Consider the following 1,720-nt stretch of genomic DNA (forward strand, 5'->3'; position numbering starts at 1 on the left):
GAAATTATTAATTTAGAATTAAAACTTTTTGCTTACCAATCATATTCTCAAATCGTTTTCATTAACCCCACGATTTATCGCAATTTTATTTTTTAATATGAATTTTTTAAAAAAAAAATTAGGTTTTATTTTCCCTAATTTGTAATCAATAATGTCGGCAACATTTCTTCTCCTGTTTATGCTATCATCATTCGTCACAAATTTATAAGTGAAAAGGATAGATATAATATATAAATTAACAAATAATACTTGAAACTTTAATTTATTTAAAAATTAATGAGCAAAAATATCTAAATTTTGGTGAACAGATCAGCGTTTGATCCTACAAAATTGGTGTCAGAATCAACGTTCAAGAGTTCGATTTTCGTTTATCGCAAAGATTGAAATTACAAAAAATAAAGATCGTTAGAATACAATAGTTTTTTAGAGAACGACAATAATGATGTATAATTGTAACTCTTTAGAAAAATAGAAAGAATATTTATTGGCAAAAACTTGTGTGACACGGTCTCACGGGTCGTATTTTGTGACATCTATGAAAAATTATTATTTTTTATGCTAAGAATATTAATTTTTATTGTGAATATCGGTAGAGTTGACTCATCTTACAGATAAAAATTCGTGAGATACTCATGTTTATTTGATATGAAAAAGAGGGACTGTGTCCAGTTGTGTCAAATCCCTTTCGAAGGATCTGCCTAAGGATCCACACTTCTCTTCAAGTCGTTGTCCAGCTTACCTTTTTTGTGCCACCTTATGGCAATACTTCATTATCGCTCCAAATTCCACAATTATATTATATATGAAAACAAATTCTTATCAAATTCAGATTGGAAGTATTTTTGACTGAGGAATTACTATATTTATTTCAGTCAATCTATGTGGAATTACTGATTGTACTGACTAATTTTTTTAGTGGTGTGTGCTAATATTTATAGCTAGTGACGATTATGTAATTTTAATATTTTAAATTGAACTGTAATTCAAATATAGTGTTTTGATTAATCTGATAGCAAGAGCAATTATTGTAATTCAAATGTTCGTGTTGAATATCTTTAATTACAAAGGAAAATGACACGTAAAAAGATCAAACCTTTTAATCTCTATTGCTATTGTTTATCTTATATACTATTAGGTTGCACTTTGATTGATGAATTTCAAATATATGTATTTCAAATATATTTTTGTTATTTTAGATAAACAAGACCGTGAACTTCAAATAATTCTATTGCATGTTTAATTTATATAGTTTTTCATGTTAAATATGATGAATTTCAAATTCACTCAATAATAATGTCATTTGAAATTTATTATATTTTTTGTAACTAATGTATAAATAAAATGTGAATTTAAGATTTGATATACTGTTTTATTGTTAATAATATAACTATGTTTATATTATTTTACCTAATGTCGTGCTTACTATTTCAAGTTAAAAGATACATGATTTGACCAGAAAATTAATTTGTCTAAAAAAAATTATTTCACGAATAAAATAGAACACTAGAAATGTGTGTCACGATAAGTATTATTGTCGCATGCAATATGTATAATCCTTTTCTTACCAACCGATGAGACTAGTCAGGCATGTAAGCCCGTATCGATCCTTTGTACGGTATCACCATATATATATATATATATATATATATATATATATATACATATGTTCCCGAGAATATTAAATACTCAAAATTTATTAGAAATATTTTAAAATATAATC

The sequence above is a fragment of the Primulina huaijiensis genome, unplaced genomic scaffold (genome assembly GCF_012295235.1).
Source record: "Primulina huaijiensis isolate GDHJ02 unplaced genomic scaffold, ASM1229523v2 scaffold40239, whole genome shotgun sequence".
NCBI lineage: Eukaryota > Viridiplantae > Streptophyta > Magnoliopsida > Lamiales > Gesneriaceae > Primulina > Primulina huaijiensis.